Below are 20,166 nucleotides of genomic sequence, written 5' to 3' on the forward strand. Positions count from 1 at the left end.
TGTTAAAGGTGATTGAAACATGCTGCAAAGGCAATCAAAAAATGCTTTTATGTGTCTTAAGGACATTTTAAGTCATTTCCCCATGTGCAGTGTTTTCAAATTATGAGTTGAAAATCGTTTTTGAGGTAAAGGAATGTTTTCAAAATTTATGTGCGCCATATGACCCCAAATTTCTTTTTCAGGGGTGCAGCAGGGTGTTCTTGAGACACCCCTGCACCGTCGGAAAAATTCGTAATTTGCGATGAGGTAATTGCTAATCGCAAATTGCACCTTCATTCCTATGGGCCTCCTGCTGCATGGAAATGAATGGGTAATTTGTAATTAGCAAATAGCTCATCGCAAACTAGGAATGGTAAAGAATCGCTATTTATTCCTTAAAGTTCGCTATTTAGGAAATGCAAAAAACTTTGATGATACATATGGCGGTTTATCTCTAACAAGATAAGAAGCATAGGGATAGATTTATGATGACTGGCGCATCACCAGGGATGTGTTAGTCATCCTGCGCTGCTGTTCCGACACCCATGGTGTGCTGCATTTACAATGCGGCGCAGCATGGGGCAAAAACAGCACAGATGCGTGACGTATTTGTGCCGTAAAGTTGGCGCATTGCTGGAGTTGTATCGCAAGTGTGATGAAGCTCCAGTAAGGTTGAGGGGTGCCCCTGTCGCAGGGTTTCTGTTCTGACACAGAACTGTGGACAGAGGATTGGAACCTCGGCGAATTAGGGTGTCCCAAAACTCACCTTAGTAATCAAAACCCCTTAGCAAGCTAGGTACAGTGTCACATTGGATATAACAAACTCTCAATGTTTAGACAATCCAGAATATGAACTTATAGTACCTCAGGATACGTGGAACTCATGAACAGTCGGTCGTTATATATTTCTTAGAAACGAGAACATGGAGTTAAGAAGAACACATGTGTATTTGAAATGTTTATTTACTAATGCCGTCTTCTCAGGCGTAGTATCTTAGATTATACAAGTACACATATTATCAGTAGCAAAATTACCAGCATAGTCAATAGTACATAAAAAGCGAATGGTGACAGTATGTTAACATGCTGTAAATAAATAAGAGTTAGCAACACTTATAAGCAGCCGCGGGCCGTGGAGGGAGTTACGGTGGGGCAGGGAGGCGGGGAGGGGGAGGGGCAGGGTGGAGAGGGCTCCACCCTGCTTCTCCCCCTCCCCGCCTCCCTGCCTCACCGTAACTCCCTCCACGGCCCGCGGCTGCTTATATCTCACCCTCCCTAATACACATATTATATTATTTGCTAAGAAGGTCTCTTTGTGTTGGTTTAGGGCGTGCCGATACTTTAGTGTCTTAGATTTGAAGGAATCACATCAGCATAGAAAAGATAATCCATATGCCGTGCTTAATATCGCCAACGGCATTGTGCCATAATATTCTAGCATGCGATTGCGGAACAGTGTCAGCAGCTGCAGGGCGGGAGCTTGCACAGGAGGGACATCCATATTTAAAAATGTAAAAAAGCACAAGAGTGTCCGCTGGTAATGCAAGTAAAAATGGGAATCCACGAAGCACAGTGGAAAAATATAGAATGAAAGAAAGCAGGGATGACTCCAAAGATTTTCTCAAATGAAGTCACGAGACCACTGGTAACAATTTTAAAAAAGTGCGCCAGGCCCTTTGTGGAGGACGCGTTAGAGATAGTCCGAACCATCTTGCTGAAATGGAAAGGCGAATCTGTATTTAAAAGGGTCTGCACCTCTGTACGGGTGTTCGCTGTGTGAAGCACGAAAGTTTCACGGGCCGAACTCAAGGCCACCTCTCTCTGAGACAAAATAGCTCTTATTCTTGCCATGCCGTTGAAATGTGCTGCCAAGGTTGGTATTTGTGGCCAGATTGAAAACTCCCTATGTTCATGTGTGGGAGGAAATAGAACATTTCTGCAGCAAATAACCCGTTCATTTACTGTTACGATAAAATGAATACTTTTAATTAACCCAGAACAATCTTCATTATTGAGCATCAAATAACTACCATTTTCCAAGAACTTGAACGTGGGGATGATAGCAGGAACTGGTGTGCCTTGCAACATGCAAGCCATATTTGGTCGGTGTTTGTTGCATGAACCGTGTAACTGTATGTGCCTACACATTAGTGAATGATCTGGCGTCTCAGTGCATTCCTCTCCATTCAGATAAAGTTCTTGATCATCTTTGAAAATCTGTATGTGTATGGAAGCGACCAGACTTCATGAAGAAAACCACTACCTAAAGGTTAATAACGACCTATTGGTATATATTTCATACAATTTGAAAACTTATATAAAGCAAAAGGCAGCGTTATTAAACCGTGGATAAGGCACGTTGCCAAAGCAGTCAACCTTTTGGATTTATACTGGAAATGTTAAAGGAAGAGTTACGGAGTAGGGCCTGTAAATCTTTAATAGACAACGAGTAAAATTACTCCAACCATCATATTCCTCTAACTCCGGGATAGTAGGGGTGTTTAATTTTTTAGAAGTAGCCAATCCAAAGCATTTGGTCTGGGAAATTGTTTCATTCACAAACCACATATGTTTTGGGATGAGACATGCACGGTGGAAAGCCTCAGTGCCTTGTACCTGCCAGGTTCGTGAACCCCAAACTGATGTAGATCCTGGATATTTTTACTCTGTATTACGTTAGCATGGTCTCATTACTGGTTTAAACGCCATTTTTCCTTTTTTGTAACTTCTGCACACGACACTTAGTTGTTGCTTTAGCTTTCAGCCTACCTGCGTCAAGATCTATGCCTGCTTCAAGCAGGCGCAGGGTTTTGATGTAGCTTTGTCCTATCTGATTGTAAATGCGCCACACCGTGGGTGGCAGAGCAGCGGTGCACGTTAACTGGTGCATCCCTGGGGATGTGCTAGTTAATATAAATCTGCCCCTTTACATTTAATTATGTGCAGGGGACACAGAGTAGGTGAGGTTTATCCAAGGTTAAGAAGAGATGAGTCCTGTTCAGTGAAAAATTGGAGATAGGCTTCAGTATATTATATACTTAAGTAGTGTGTTAAGTTTTTGATGACTGTTATTAATTTACTGTTGGGTAATAGTGGTTAATAACATTTTTTATTATATTTTACCACAGATTCAACTGCAGATTATTTCAAGATTTTAGGATGCCTAGCAAAGAAAGAGTAAGAAAGGCTGCAAAACGTCAAAGACAGCAGGACCATGGAATAATGCAGCAGTCCTCTAACAAAAAGATTTGTCAAGTCACCAAGAAAGCACCGGGTAAGAGTCGAAAAACAGTCATAAGAAATATGTGTAGTAAAAAAAATATTACTACAGAAAATGTTTCAGTCCAGAAAAGGAGAAAGAATTCAAATGGTAAGGAAAGGCCAATGAGAAATGTTACTGCTAGAGTAAGAGATAACTCCATGCATGAAAGTAGAAGGAAACAACAGTTTAGGGATATTCGTAAACGAATGTTCCGCCACAGGATAATTTGGAATTTGTTAAAAAATATTAAGAAAGGTCAGCAGAAAGTGGTTTTTTATAAGAGAAAAAAAATAGTTGAGAAAGTTATTGATCAGGCATTTGAAATTAAATGTAAGTTATTTATTTTGACAATCAATAGAATTAGGAAGCTAAACAAGGTAATTTATGATTTCAAAAGAAATAGTAGATGGAAGAGAATAGTTAATCGTAGTAATTTTTGTGAAGTTTTTTCTGGAGAATGGATGCATAGTTCAAGCTCTGAGGCATTTTTTAATGAGGAGAGGTATTTCCAGGATAATGATTTGGTGCATGCAGTTGACACCAGTGGTCGAGCTTATGAAGTGAAAGATGGTTGTCCAGTTGAAAAAGAAAAACTTGTGAGAACAGAGATAGAAGAGGTGTTAGGTAATGAGGTTTTAGGGAGACGTCCTAAGGGTCCTGTGTACACCTGGAAGTGTAGTAGTATTTGCAGTGTACGACAGGATTCCATCAATTTGCTTTGTGATTTTATACGGTCATTTAGTAAGAAAAGTTTGAAGCAGAAAATGAAGTTGTTGCAAGAATTAGATCCTTGCAGAGTGAGAGAAGTGATAGGTTTGCATGGTCATTCACTGGCTTGTCTTTCCAGGAGAGTATGCCAGAGTGTTTTTCATCATTTCAGGATGCTAGCAGTGCATCATAATAAAGTGAGGAAATTAGTTAGAATGTTGTATTATGCTAAGAGTCCAGCAATTATGCTTAAACAATTATGCGCTGCTCTTTTGCATGGTTCTGAAATAGATGTGAAGAATATATGTGAAGAAATTGAGTTTTGTTACTTTGGAAGTAAAGAGGAGAATGTTGAAATTGACCAAGAAGAAGAGAGTAATGTGGAAGATAGTGTACAGGTTTCCAGTACAGATAATTTCCAGAGGGAAATTGCGACGTTTGAGGTGAAATCAAGTGAGAGGCCAAATTTCACTTGTGTGTGTTGTCGACGCACTTATTATAAGAATCAGACTAAGTTAGTGGATTTATATGGAAAAAGTGAAAGGGAAAATAATAGTGAATGGAAGGATTTTGCAACATACTTGATGGTAGAAAATTGTTTTGATTTGGGATTGGATCAACGTGTGTGTACTTATTGTTGTAACAAATTAAATCAAAACCAGATGCCTGCTAGAGCAGTTCATAATAATCTGGAATTGGTTGAGATTCCTTCTGAATTGAAGGATTTAAATACTTATGAATCTATTTTGATTCAAAGTATCCATCCCTTTCAGGCTATTGTAAGAATGGAGCCAAAGACAGGGAAATTGCCTCCATCAGATTTACAGAGAGGATTAAAGGGAAGAGTTGTTTATTTGCCTCTAGATTTGAAGAAAAACATTAACACAATTGGAGTAGAAAAAGTGGAAGAGGAACCTCTTGTTATCTTAGTTAATGGGGTTCCGACAAAGAATAAGAAAATATGGCAAGATTTAGTAGAGGTTAGGAAAGTCAAAAGGGCAACATTGTATTTGAAAAAATATAATAAATACTATAAAAATGTATATGTTGCAGAAGAGGAAGTAAGTGAGGAAGAGGATAGCGATTTGTGTGCTGGTGAAATTGAGAAAGTAGAACCCTGTACTAGTGAAGAAATATATGAACATTATAGTGTTCATCCTTTGCATTCCAAGGAAGTCATGGGGAATGCTATTGAGTTGTTTCAAATGAAACAAGCGAAAGGGAGTCCCATTAGTGTTTGGGAGGAAAGTTTGGAAGCTCGGTGTTTCCCACAGCTTTTTCCAACAGGTCAGGGAGGAAGATATGATGAGCGACCTCATCAAATTCCTGCTTCTGAATACCGGACTTTGCGATTGTATGCAGGAGATCCTAGGTTTCGACAATGCATTCCTTATTTGTTTCATCTCCTGTTTGAAAGCGATCTGTCTGGACTGTCATATGCAGTGAACCACATCTTGAAAAGTGGTATACACATGCAAAACATCTCGGCAAGTGACTTTATGGATAAAGTCAATGTCCAAGACAGTATTTTGGATTCTCACCTGATTAATCTCATGGCGTGTCAGCGTGGTACTAATGAGTACTGGTACCGTCGTCATGGTGATTTAAAATGTATGCTGAGGAACTTAGGAACTCCCACATGGTTCCTCACTTTGAGCTGTGCTGAGTATGGCTGGGAAGACTTACTTGAATTTCTACGAGAGGCAAATGCTAACGTAGAAAACATCGAATTCAAGACACCCGGAGAACTGTGCTCTTTGGATCCAGTCAATGTATGTAGGTACTTCAATCATAGATTTGAAGGTATGATGTCTTTCATCATGAATAAGAAGAATCCACCTCTTGGAGAGGTGTTGGATTTCTTCTGGAGGAAGGAGTACCAAGCAAGAGGTGCTCCTCATATACATATGTTGCTGTGGATCAAGGATGCACCTAAATTTGGAACGGATGCAGACGACTCAGTGATGAGTTTCATAGAACAGTATTCTACGTGTGCTGTTCCAAACGCAAAGGAGAAAAAAAGCCTAAGAGAAAAAGTTCTACGTTTCCAAAGCCATCGATGTGGAAAGTACTGTCGTCGTAAATTCCGGAACAAAGACAAGTTCTACACCAAATGTCGTTTCGGCTTTCCACGATCGGTGATTTCTAAAGGAAGAGTGAACAGTTTGATGTCTTCGCTGCGACATAATGTGATGAAGAAATCACCTAAAAACACATACAATTTGAAGAGGAACGAAGAGTCTAAGTACATCAACGACTACAACCCGGTGATTTTGTCCATGTGGAATGCTAACATGGATATACAGTTTGTGGCTGATAACTGTATGGCTGTGGCTCGGTATGTGACATCTTACATCACCAAAAAAGAGAAGACAGAATTGAAGGATATGTGGGAGGACATTTCCCATGAAAAGAGCCTCAGCAAGAAGTTGTACAGTTTCAGTCTGAAGATGTTGTCGCATCGAGAAATCGGAGCTTACGAATGTTCTGACCGGTTGTCTTCAGCAAGTCTCTATGCCAAGTCCAGGAGTATCGTTTGGGCGAGTGTTGGTCTTGCTGCAACGCGTAATCGAGTTCTGAAACCTGTGCGGGAAATTGAGTATTTGGCGGAAAAGGAGCCAAACAGTACCGACATTTTGAAGAGCAACATGTTGGATACATATTATCCAAATCGAAGCAGTCACCTCGAGAATGTTTGTCTGTATGAGGTTCTGCAAAATTACATATTCAAGAGGAACATCAAAGAAGATACTGAGAAAGGAGTGTATGCTGTAATAGGAAGTGAGGGATGTCTGGTCAAGCAAAGAAAATGCCACTTGATAAACCATCGAAAATTGAGTGGCGAATCTCCTGAAAAAAAGGAGTTTTTCTATTTAGCACTTTTGCAACTTTTTAAGCCTTGGCGTGCAGAAGAGGAACTGCTTGGAGATTTCCTTTGTTACGAAGACTCATTCAATGCTGCCAAGGAGACCATAGAATGTCCTGCTTTTCCCAAATATGTAGAAATGTTGAATGTGGAAATTGAGCAGGAAGCAACGATTGCAGCCGAGATTGCCAGAGACAGTTCTCAGGACAGTCAGAGTTCTGCTTCATTGAGTCAGGATCCACTAGGAGGACCTCTTATCGAAAATGAAGCTGCCACTGCTATGAATGAAGTGGAAAGAGCCATGGCACATGCTCAGGAGGATGCGGTTAACTTAGAAGAGTTGGAAAGACAACTCAACGTTGAGCAGAGGAAAATATATGACGAACTTACCATGCAAATTGATCATGGATTAAGTCATGACAAGAAAGAGTGCTCATGTACGTCGTTGAAGCCTGTCCGACTGTACGTGAGTGGAGAAGCGGGAACTGGAAAAAGTTTCCTTATTAAAGCAATTTCATGTTATTTGCAGGAAAGGACAGAGTCATCGCTGTCTTGTGTTGTCACCGCTCCAACTGGACTGGCAGCACATAACATTAAAGGGATTACTTTACATCGTTTACTGATGCTGCCAGTGGAGCATGACAACAAATTAGAATATCACAAGCTATCTGGAGATGCTTGTTTTGAAGTTTCAAGAGTCTTGAGGAAAATGAAACTTCTTATCATTGACGAAGTAAGCATGGTTTCCAATGTCATGCTTGCCTTTGTGCATTTGAGAATGCAAGAAGTTCTCAAAACAGAGTATGATGTGTTATTTGGTGGCAAACACATCATTGTTTTCGGAGATCTTCTGCAGCTAACACCAGTGAAAGGGCAACCTGTGTTCAAAATGCTCACGCATGAAGATACCAGGAAGTGCTTAGGGAGTATTGGCAACGTCAATATATGGTTAAACTTCAATTATGCTGAACTGCATGAAAATATGCGTCAGGCAAAGGATGAAGTTTACAAGACTATTCTACAAGATGTTAGAATTGGAAAAGTGACCGAGCATGGGAAAGAAGCTTTACATGCACGATTACTGACAAATTTATATCCAGACGAAGATGTTGTGCCTGAGAATATTTTTCAGAAAGTTACTGAGAAAAAATCTGGAATATGTTTGATGCCAACTCTTGCAGAATGTGCCAAATTCAACAACAAAATGTTGCATTTAGAAAAGCAAGAGATTGTGAAATTGGAAGCTATTGACAGAGTAGAGCATATGGGATCAACAATTATTTTGTCTGAGAATCTGAAAACAAAATTGGATTCATTAGAGAAGAGTATATCTAAAACTGCGGGTTTTGAAAAGACTCTGAATGTGTGCTTGAACTGCCGTATAATTTTAAGAAGGAATTTACATGTTGAAAGAGGTCTGGTAAATGGATCAATGGGTAATGTTGTTGATTTTGTGAAATACAGAAATAGAGATGGAATTGAATTTTTAAAAATTAAATTTGATGGCATTGAGGAAGTACAGCTAATTGCTCGTTGTTCTGCTAGATTTTTGCTTGTAAAAGACTTATATGTTCGTCGTAAGCAGTTTCCTGTTTGCTTGGCATATGCGGTGACAATCCATAAATCGCAAGGTTTAAGTGTAGACTGTGCATTGGTGAATATTGGCAGTTCTGTGTTCAAGGAGGGTATGGCATATGTGGCATTGTCACGAGTTAGGACTTTATCGGGATTGTACTTGATTGAGTGTGATGTCACAAACATTTGTGCGGATCTAGATTGTGTTAAGGAATACAATAGGTTGAGAAGAGAGTATGCGCCACATTTGCCTCAGTATCCTTTGTTTGAGAAACGTGTGGTAGGCCGGAAACGAAGAAATGTGACCAATACTGGGGAGGTTGTAGCAAAAAGACGAAAAGTCGATGAACCTGAAATTATAAGCAGAAACAAAAAGGATTCTGTTGAAGATGTTGTTGGTTTTCAATTTGAAAACAGTTCTGGTGTCAACTGCTATGCTAATGTAGTAGTTAATGTTTTGTTTTCTCTACAAAATGTAAAAGAAGAGATTGTGGTCAATTCTGATCAAAGATTTTCCAGTTTGTTAAATTCTGTGTTAGAGAAATGTAGCACTGATAGAACAAACATAGAAAGTGTGTCTGAAATTCGAAATCTGTTAGACAGATGTTCAGGCCAAACACAATTCTCTCAAAATAGTCAGCAAGATTGTCAGGAGTTTTTAATGTATATGCTTGATGTATTGTATGCTGAAGGTGTAGATGTAGATCATCTGTTTGGGCTTTCTTATCAATGGCAGCATGACTGCGAGAACTGTAGGGTATCAAGTAGTACTAGTGTAGACTCAGAAAGATTTATATATTTAACTTTGCCAGACAGTAAATCAGTCTCTTTTAATAAGCTAGTAAAAGCAGCTGATCACAATATGGAGTGTAGGCAATGTAAATCTGAAATGATGTCCACATTATTTATACGAACATATGGCCAGTATGTCATTTTAATGTTCCAACGATGTAGGCCTGATGGAACAAAATTGACAACTTTAATTAAAAATTTTGTGGCTTCACAGTTGTCAATATCAGGAAGGACTTTTGTAACTGTAGCAATTATATATCATGATGGTCCTTCAATAACATCAGGACATTACACAGCTTATTTAAAGTGTACAAATGGCTGGTCATTCTGCAATGATTCTGTTTTAATTTTCAAAAAAAAATTGCCATATGACCTTAAAAACTCTTACCTGGTGTTTTTAAAACCAAAATTTTAGGGAAAGAATCTCGGGATGTGCTCTGAGGAATTTCAAGAAGTTCTCATGGCTCCTACACTATTTGGCCTTGAGGATAAGTGTAGTACAGAGACATAACTTTTTACCATAACACTGGACGTTATTGAGAAATACGTGCACTTTGAATGAGTTCAGAAAAACTATTTCTTTTTATAAGCTAATTGAAGCAGCCAATCAAAACATGGAGTAGAGGGAATGTAAGTCTGCAATGCTGTCTACTGTTTTACATTGCTTTGTGATTAAAAGTGATGTAGAGAATTAAATAATTGTACTAGTCATAAAGGTAGTGTAAGTCTGCTTCATAGTAAGCAGTATCAGTGTGATAGGAAATGTAGAACATGATTGAGCAAGAAGGGGAAGATATTACTAGTCCAGGATTGTGTAAATGATCTTCAACATTTTAATTCTGAAAGTTGCGGAAATGCGAAAAGACGGGATTGGCTAACAAGAAATCCAAGAGTTATACATGGCTCTGACAAGATTTGGCCTTGTGGAATCTTGTGGTAGAGAGCAAGAAGTCATTTATTGTATGTAACATGTTTTTGAAAACGATGGAGGTTTTCTTTCAGAAAGTGGCGGGTTGAAAGTAATAACAGCACAACAGAGTGTAAGCTGTTCATAGGACATCCTTGGCCGTCATGGAAAGTAAGTTAACTTTAAGGAGTTCTGAATTCTGATTTCTAATGTTGTATGGGTTTTTTAAACACAATCATTTTGATTGTGTTTTTTTTTCCCCGCTGTTATATGATGAATACCTTCAAGTCACTGTTTTAGTGAAATTTGATACATTCTGAGAACAGCAAAAATAAACCATTTAACATGTATAATTAATTCTGTTCTGTTTGCATTTATGATGTACATGTAGAACTGTGTAGGAGGTATGGAGAAGGTGCGGCTTCTGTAAGTGTCAAAGTTGTTGCATACAGTGCTCATATTCTACGTAGTCTTTTATATTTCATTACTTTCACTGTTTCTGACTGATCTAAAAAATTTTTTTTAAAAAGAACAGTAAGTATAAGGGAAGGAAACAGACAGTTATGTTAAAAGAAACACAGCTATAGGGAATAAACTAGGGATACTGTTACCCGCAATCCTCTGCTGATGATGTCACTGAGCATGTCATGAATGATGTAATATGTGACATCATCAGCAGTGGATTACGGGTAATAGTATCTCTAGTTTACTCCCTTATAGCTGTCTTTCTTTTAACATAAGTGTCTGTTTCCTTCCCTTATACTTACTGTTCTTTTTTTTTTTTAAAAATTTTTGGTTCGCTTCCGGTTCGCGTACCGGGGAGCGAACTGGGAAGCGAACTAAGAGAAATAGAGGTTGGCACAGTTGCAAATATTGTACCAATTTTTTAATAACGGGGAGGTAGTTCTGAAAATAACTTTTTTTTAAATTGTTTTTGTTGTTTTATATTTTTTTTATTATTTTTCTGAACATTTTTTTACTTTTTTTGAATTTTTCTGAACAGTTTTATATTTTTTTTGTTTTTTTTCGGAGGGGGCAACGAAAACGATTCATTGTAAAGGGCTCAACAGGAGCAAGAAAACAAAAAAAAAGAATTTATTGTTTGGGGAGTTTCGGACAAACATGAGTATGATTGTCAATAGCTCTGTTGATCAGAGTGATGCTACTTTCTGCGTAGCAAATGAATCCACTGCAATGTACGCAGACTTGTTTTACTTCACGAAATCTCGTTTGTATATTTGGCACCATCTCCCTGCCCTCTGGTCCCGTTACTTCCGGTACAACAGATCTTCTGGCCATAATAGGGAGATTATCTAGGTCGTCCTGTTCCTCTTCTTCCTCTTCTTGCTGAATTATAACTTTAGCAGGTGGTCCACTCTTCCTTGGATGTGGTGGAGGTGGTGGGGAAGCACCAGCTGAAGCTAGTAAAGAAGCCATTGCTCACTGGTAACAAAGGGTCTTTCTCTCACAATGATGAAAGTCAGAGTGAGGAAAGAAGGAGGGATTTTCACCATTTGGGAAAAAAAATAGTTCTCAACCAATGAAAAGTGTTCATTTTAGATCATATGACCTAGTCTTACATCATTAGGAAACCGAAAGTGAAATGAACCAATGAAAAGTGTTATTACCAAGTCACATGATCTGCTGTGTGTATGTTACGCGCTTTGCAGGGCCTCCCGGTTTGCTTCCAGAAACCTGTGCTTTGCGACTCGGTAAGCGTACGAGTTCGCTAACGTAGCACGTCATATGACGTATCACGCGACAACGCGAAACGTCATGCGGACGGGAGGCGTCACGATGTTGTTTTCTAACGCGGCAGTTGCGGTAAAGAAACGTTTACCGGCTCGCGGTCTATTTCGCGGCATCAAGGTCAGCTAACGGGAAGCTTCCCGATTCGCGAAGCTGGAACGAAGAAAAAAAAATATTTTAAAAAAAAGTTATTAATAAACATATAAAATATATTTTTGGATTTAAAGAAGAATACATTTTACAGCTACAGATATTAGCTGTTAAAAAACCAATGAAATTCACTGAAAAAACCATAGGTTATAGACCATATATAGTTAGGAATTAGCATTTACAAAACCTTGAAAATTCACTGAAAAAACCATAGGTTATAGACCATATATAGTTAGGAATTAGCATTTAAAAAACCTTATTTTACTCACACAAAACCATTGAAATTCCATATATAGTTAGTTGCACTAACAATATATCGCGCACCCGCAATCCACTGCTGATCATGTCACATATTACATCATTCATGACATGGTCAGTGACACAAGAAAAGGATCCACCAAGATTTATTACTACATATAGTAAAGAAAGCGAGTTAATTGCCAAGAAAATGAAAAAATATTGGCATTTGATAAACAGCGATCCAGATGTTGGGCCACTAGCGGGCAAGTTTCCATCTATCACGTACAAGAAGAATACATCCCTTCAAAACCTATTGGTTAAAAGTCATTTTCAGAGCAAAGAACAACCAAAATGGTGGACTGATCAGAACATAGGCTTCAAACCCTGTGCAACATGCAAAGCATGCAAAATAGGCAAAAAAATGAAGAGGGTGATGGAACCTGACGGCAAATACATGTCGATAAATCAATACATTACTTGCACATCGAAAAACGTGGTGTATGTGGTCGAATGTAAATGTGGCATGAAATATATTGGATCTACCACATGCATGCTAAAAAAGAGAATGTTGGAGCACATCCGAGCAGTAAAAAACTCAAACATGCTGTATGCTACTGCCAAACATTTGAGTACATGCCAAAATGGGGATTGGCGAGCCATGTCTTTCTACGGACTAAAAATGTTGAACAAATCTGAAAGAGGGGGAGATACAGTGCGCCTCCTTCGACAAATGGAATCTCGTTTGATCATTCGATTTCGCACGAAACAGCCGCGAGGAATGAACTTTGGGGAAGATCTCCACATACATCTGGAGTAAAAATGAACTGCAGTGTAACTTAAATGTGCGCCAGGGTACTATACCCGACACCTCTAACTAGACTGTGAACTTTTGAAAAACATAAGTCATACTTATATGATAATAATGGATCTTAAGTTACCCCCAAGTGGAATTGCATTGTGGACGTTAAGTACTATACTTTTGTAAACAGAACGCACTAGTCCTTTTTCAACTATTACTTTGTTTTTAATTATGTTTGCCTTAAAACTACATATCCCACAATGCCACTTTGAGGCTCATGTGGGCCAGTATAAAAAGAGAAAGCAAAAAGGGACTTGCTGACCGTGAGAAAGGCCGTGAGGCTGAAACGCGTCGGTGGAGTGTTGGTGAAATAAATACCCTTTAAAAAGTATCCGGTTGTGCCGCCCTTCTTGTATTGTAAAATATATATATATATGTATATATATATATATATATGTTTATACGAGACCCCAGCTACCTGAAAGGCGGTATGCGGGGATTCTGTTACCCAACAGCGCAGCATTATACAAACGGCAGCAACAACATCGTGTGGGGAACACCTATTGAGACAAACAGTGAACTACATAGACCAGCATACCCTGAGAGACTGTGAGCCTTCCGAGGCGACCACCAGAGGGCCAGCACTCTTCAAAAGATCACAGGTGTTGGGGAACTGTTTGACCCTGTCTGCGGAGGCATCCTCTTCCTTTGATAAAGGTCTGCGAGAGACCGAAATGCATCAGGACACGCCGAGAAATGCCTGCGCTGTCACTTGCAAATAAATGCTGCTGAAATCACAGAATGGTTGCGACTCATCCTTCTCCCCGGAGAAACTTGCATTCATGTTAAGAGGCTTGGTTCTGCCTCGAGGAAAGCACCTCTCATAAGAGCACCGTATTGCCCGCACTTGGACCAACACTTTGTTTTCATGCGTGGAGCATCAAGGGCAGCGAGCAGCCTCCAAGGACTGGACCTTGGACGAGACCCCAGCTACCTGAAAGGCGGTATGCGGGGATTCTGTTACCCAACAGCGCAGCAATATACAAACGGCAGCAACAACATCGTGTGGGGAACACCTATTGAGACAAACAGTGAACTACATATACCAGCATACCCTGAGAGACTCTGAGCCTTCTGAGGCGACCACCAGAGGGCCAGCACTCTTCAAAAGATCACAGGTGCTGGGGAACTGTTTGACCCTGTCTGCCGAGGCATCCACTTCCTTTGATAAAGGTCTGCGAGAGACCGAAATGCATCAGGACACGCCGAGAAATGCCTGCGCTGTCACTTGCAAATAAATGCTGCTGAAATCACAGAATGGTTGAGACTCATCCTTCTCCCCGGAGAAACTTGCATTCATATATATATATATATAGATTAGACTGGCATTCCACTGCGTGCAGTGTTCTTGTGGACTCGAGGGATTGAGAAATCTGGAGTACGCCAGAGGAACAGGAGGAACAGTGCGGTGGGAAGTATTTACCCCCGTTAGTCCCGCACAGGTTCAACACTGTTTACTTGGCCCAGCAGCCCTGAGGGGACCGGAGAAAGAACTTTGTAACGCGGATGCACTTTGGGAGTCTTACCTTCATCACTGTAAAAGACATTGGAGCAGATTTTGACATTTCTTCCTGCCTCCCACACCACCGGCCAGCAGCATGATGATGGTGCATGCTGGGAGTTGGAGTTCTCCTATGCTCACGTGACCTCCAACAGGTGAGCCTATTTACAAGGGGAGGAGTCCAGTGTCAACCGCAGCACACAGCGAAGCAGTCATGAGGAAGTTATTCAGAGACTCTGATTTGGAGCATGGGCACTGAGGAAGGCATTGTTATGCCGAAATGCATTTGCCGTTTCCAGCTGGTGTGTTCGTCTAATAAAGGGCTTCCAAAAGATTCCCCTCTGACCTCCGCGCTTTTCTTCTCCGAGGGAAGTGGTTCTACATACATATATATATATGTATATATATATATATATCTTGCTCCACTTCTTGAACTCCAAAAGAAGATATCACACTCCTGGGGGTGGTGCTCACAAAGTTTTATTCAGTGACCAGCAACAGATGCGTTTTGGCGGAAGGGCCTTCTTCGATGTCATCATTACATATAAAAAATCAAAGTCTCTTAAGGATCATTTTGTCCACGGCTACCACAACAAGCCTACAACCAGCATGTGGTTAGGAGGGTCAAAGGGCTTCAAGAAATGCAACGCCTGCAAAGCCTGTAAGCACAGCAGTAGCAGGAATTGTTATAATGTGAGCAAAACCAAAAGTAGACAAATCACTAAGCTCCTAACCTGCAGCAGTGATTACGTCATTTATGTCTTGGAATGCCCGTGTGGCTTAAAATATGTTGGTAGCACAAAGTTACAACTTAAGACCCGTATCTTACAACATATGAGGGCTGTTATCAACATAGATCTTAATTACCCGGCCGCCAGGTATTTACAAGCGAAACATCAAAGCAATTCCAAACTGCTATCATTTTATGGCATAGATAGAATTTTGCCACATCCCAGAGGCGGAGACAGAGAGAAACTGTTACAAATCACTGAATCCAAATACATAATTGAGGCCAATACTAAAATTCGGAATGGGTTCAATTATGGGGAAGAGCTTGCAACCCACATTGGATATAAGTAGAGTTGAATAATTTCCTTTGCAACTTCTGTAACTGTAATCAGCTTGTGCTGTTTTAATCACTTTCACTTGTTTTAAATTGATGTGAGGGACTTAGATGAGTTACAGGTCCTATATATAGACCTAGGAGATGTCTAATTGGGCACTTGCCAGTACACCCCATCCAGGTATTTCCACCAAGATCAGTGGAAGATTGGAACCTGTCTTTACTCTCACTCATACCTTTTTTCCCTCTTCTTTTCTTTATTCACCTTATCACGTTGGCTTTTTTTGCCCCACAATTAACTGCGAACCTGCCCATATTCCCATACGTATAAATAGAGGGATTTATCAGTAGCAATATTGATGTTTGGATGTACTGTATTATGATTTAATGTATACATCATTCCTTTTGGTTTGTTTTGATGTTTTCATGTGTATATAAAATTGAAAAGGGCTCACATTGATAACTGGTACATTACCGGAAACTGAAGCTTTGTGCATTTTTTCCCATGACTTATGATAATGCCATAATTACATTGTCCGCAATGGTATGATTTTTTATAAATTGAAGAAATTGGGGATACGAATGCACTTTTTGTGTGGGAGTCCGCGTTGTGCAACATGCAAGGAATTACAGAAATTGGTTAATTCATCAAAATGAAATTCACAAAACAATTATTATGATGTATAGGGAAATGTGTTAATTTTTACACGATAATTTAACACGATCATCCATGAGTTACAGCCAAGATGTTTTATGTTAAGGCTACAGTATGTCTTTAATGTCTACTGACACTGACCCGTATTTTTACGGGCAGTTGGGCACAGGAAACTTACTTGAAAAAGGCTTCGCCGAAACCCGTCGTTTGTGAGCACAATAAATGTGTATTCTGTCCTTTGGTGTGCCACTGTCTTCTTTTGGAAATTTCTGAACGGACTTTGTAAAAGAAATAATATATATATATATATACACATATATATATACTGACTTCCGCATATAGGAAGTCAGTGCATGCCCGATCCGTTCGCTAGCACCTCGCTTGGATTCACTCGTACCTTGGACCCGGATTTACCACAGGTCCCAACGACCGGAGAGACGTGATTGCCGCCTGTCTCCAATTACCGGACCACTGATGCCTTAACTGAACACCGACCACGATCGGTCTCATCCAGCGGAGCCCCTCCTCAGCCTTGATTGCCGAGACGCCCGCGCTAAGGTGCCCCGTCGCTTGACCACTCCCCCAGATTCATCGGATTCTTCACGCGCACCTGCTGACGCACAGGTCCGAAATTTCACCCTTGTTACAGCCTTGAAAATGAGACAACCCTGTCCTGAAGATGGTCCTAATTAATCAGGGACCGAAACGTCGTCGACTCCACAGCGCTATTTATGACGCAATATTCAGCTTGGCTCAATTGAAACTGTGATTTGTGATTCTAAGTCACCCTAATTATGTCACACACTGAGCCACCCACTGTATAATTCTCTCACCTTCTTCACGTTGCGCCGTCCACGCTGTGCACCCCATCACTTGCGTCACTTCACACCACTTGTATATATTTCGAGCACCAAGTCTATTTAAGGTTGTCATTTGAAACGAATTTTCTGATTCCTGTACTGCTCTAATTATTGAATCTGACCTTGTCCTACTTTCTCTACATAATCAAATATATAAGCAATTATTATGTATTAATCATTTGAATTTTGTCTCCTTATTTGCTTGCTTTTGTAATGCTTTTTGCATACTACAGTAATTGTCTTTCTGAATATTACCTGTTGGGATATTGTAATTCTATACATATGTATCTTAAGAGGCATGGACATTACATTACATATACAACGTACTGGCTTTTGCAGGTAATCAGCTCCTGAATGTTCCAGATTTTTCCATCCGCCATTTTTATTTCCTGGGTATTTTTAGCGATTTGACAGACTTTACAGTTATGACATTTTTTAAGCCTTTACTTTGTAGCCATTGTTTGTTTTTCTCCTTTTGAAAGTGACTTTGAGTTAGACGATCTTTTTGATTTCTTGCTCGTCTACACGTTATTTTTGGAGCATTCCCTATCAGTTTTCCAACTGTGTTGTTCAGCTATATGATTTTCGAGTTCCTTTTTAGTACATCTCTGATCTTTTTCGATTCTTTGGAGAAAGTTGTAATGAACCTTATCTGCTCAGATTCTGAAATCTTTAGATCATTTGTTTGTTTGGAAGAGAGAGCAGGTTTCCTGCTTTCTCTTCCAAATACCAAAGCAGTTTGCCATGGTAGGGTGGGAGCTGTGAGGCTCCCGCCCTGCCATAGCAAACTACAGTGTCCCGGGGGTAGGCACCCCGGGGCACTGCATGAGCCGGCCCAGGGGGGTGGCGGTCACCAGGGCCATCAAGGGCTCCCCCTCCCAACATTTACAAAGCCCCGGGGGATGGTGGTCCCCGGGGCTTGGGTGTCCTTAACGGACCCTCAAATTTAAATACTTAGTGCCCCGGGGAGGTGGCGGTCCCTGGGGCATGTGAGGGGAGCTCAAACCCCCCACACAGGATTATTTCTTTTAAAATTAAAGCCCCGGGGGTGGTGCTCACCAGGGCTGGGGGGCTGTGAGCCCCCCCCCACATATTTTTTAAAAGCCCCGGGGGTGGCAGTCCCCGGGGCTTGGGGGTGCTTGAGCCCACCCATTTCTTTTTGAAGCCATGGGGGGGGTGGTCCCGGGGCTGGGGGGCTGAGAGCCCCCCACACATATATGATAAAAGCCCTGGGGTTGGCGGTCCCCGGGGCTGGGAGCCCCTCTGGGCCCCCCATTACATTAAAAATATTGCCACCAGGACTTGCCCCCCCCAAGGGGCTAAATACTAACGAAGCGTGGGAGCCCGTGCTTTGCTTTTTTTTCTGTGGCCGGATCGGCGGATACTCCACGGATATTCCCGTTGTCCTTGTGGGACCCCCTAAGCAGGCCTAGGGGGTCAGGGTGTTTCTACCCTGCCCCCTTTTTGCGTTTTGCGCACTTATATGACTGATTTTTTGTGCCTCGGTTCTACCGAGGCACAAGATGGCTGCCAACACTTCCTGGTTTGGAGTGTTGACAGCCAATTATCATACAGCTCGTGACTGGGAGGGTGCGATGATCCTCCGCGGCCATAGATATATATATATATATATATATATTCCAGCTCCAAAAGTACCCAACGTACAAAGGAGCACCCGGACCTCAGCTGCACACAAGGAGCCTTAAATGGTAAGCACGCCTCCAGCACAACGATATCCTTTAACTGTTCAAACTGCCCTGGATGCCTGACGCATTTTGAAGTGTCCTCACTTCTCTTCAGAGGCTTTGGCAGTTATGAAGGAGCGCTTGAGGCACCACACCCCTTCTTGCTTGGATGCACGCCCTGGATGGGACTTATGGGACTTGTAGTGCCTCACCTTGCGCTAATGTTCAGTTGGTAACTTTTCAAGCCCACAGATGGGCCTCGCTGTGTGGAATTCGTGCAGAATCCATATGCTGCTGTCCCATGTTCTCGGCCCGTAGTCAAGACCGCATGGCCCCCGGTTCTTTCAGGGTGGTGCTCCTTCCGCGGCATGGGTCGCCGCGTAAATATTCCAGCTCCAAAAGTACCCAACGTACAAAGGAGCACCCGGACCTTAGCTGCACACAAGGAGCCTTAAATGGTACGCACGCCTCCAGCACAACGATATCCTTTAACTGTTCAAACTGCCCTGGATGCCTGACGTGTTTCGAAGTGTCCCCACTTCTCTTCAGAGGCTTTGGCAGTCATGAAGGAGCGCTTGAGGCACCACACCCCTTCTTGCTTAGATGCACGCCCTGGATGGGACTTATGGGACTTGTAGCGCCTCACGTCGCGCTAATGTTCAGTTGGTAACTTTTCAAGCCCACAGATGGGCCTCGCTGTGTGGAATTCGTGCAGAATCCATATGCTGCTGTCCCATGTTCTTGGCCCGTAGTCAAGACCGCATGGCCCCCGGTTCTTTCAGGGTGGTGCTCCTTCCGCGGCATGGGTCGCCGCGTAAATATTCCAGCTCCAAAAGTACCCAACGTACAAAGGAGCACCCGGACCTTAGCTGCACACAAGGAGCCTTAAATGGTACACACGCCTCCAGCACAACGATATCCTTTAACTGTTCAAACTGCCCTGGATGCCTGACGCGTTTCGAAGTGTCCCCACTTCTCTTCAGAGGCTTTGGCAGTTATGAAGGAGCGCTTGAGGCACCACACCCCTTCTTGCTTAGATGCACGCCCTGGATGGGACTTATGGGACTTGTAGTGCCTCACGTCGCGCTAATGTTCAGTTGGTAACTTTTCAAGCCCACAGATGGGCCTCGCTGTGTGGAATTCGTGCAGAATCCATATGCTGCTGTCCCATGTTCTCGGCCCGTAGTCAAGACCACATGGCCCCCGGAGCCGGAATATATACGCGGCGACCCATGCCGCGGAAGGAGCACCACCCTGAAAGAACCGGGGGCCATGCGGTCTTCACTACGGGTCGAGAACATGGGACAGCAGCATA

General features: G+C 41.6%; 1 protein-coding gene across 1 annotated transcript in view; it reads right to left on the reverse strand.

Moving 5' to 3' along the window:
• BRINP3 (BMP/retinoic acid inducible neural specific 3) overlaps window positions 1-20,166 on the reverse strand; it is a 1,145,169-nt gene that overhangs the window by 1,046,323 nt on the left and 78,680 nt on the right. The window lies entirely within an intron of this gene.

The sequence above is a fragment of the Lissotriton helveticus genome, chromosome 1_1, assembly GCF_964261635.1.
Source record: "Lissotriton helveticus chromosome 1_1, aLisHel1.1, whole genome shotgun sequence".
Classification (NCBI taxonomy): domain Eukaryota; kingdom Metazoa; phylum Chordata; class Amphibia; order Caudata; family Salamandridae; genus Lissotriton; species Lissotriton helveticus.